Raw genomic sequence first — 370 nt, forward strand, 5'->3', positions numbered from 1 at the left:
TCCCCTTTAAATATAATTTGTTAACGTTGAGACTTGTATTAATTAAAGCAGCAGCCGCTGCAGCCTGTGACCTGGGGGCTTGTCACCGTGAAATCAAGTTTAAATCCATATTTCAAGGGGAAAGAGAGCTGGGGGGAGTGCTGTGTCCTCCTAGGGAGGGTGACAGTGACAGCTCCTTGCCTGTCCCTGGCCCCGCTGAGCCCTGGGTGGAGCAAGAAGCAGAAGGACCTGCACTCTGCTCTCCGGGGCCCTAAACAAGGGCCCCTGCCTCAGTTTCCCTGCTGTGCAATGGGCAGAAGGACCATAGCATTCCCCTGCACCCCGGGAAGCCCTGGAGGAAGATGACAGGCACTGTGGCAGGCTCAGAAAC

The sequence above is a fragment of the Apaloderma vittatum genome, unplaced genomic scaffold (assembly GCF_000703405.1).
Source record: "Apaloderma vittatum isolate BGI_N311 unplaced genomic scaffold, ASM70340v1 scaffold32214, whole genome shotgun sequence".
Classification (NCBI taxonomy): domain Eukaryota; kingdom Metazoa; phylum Chordata; class Aves; order Trogoniformes; family Trogonidae; genus Apaloderma; species Apaloderma vittatum.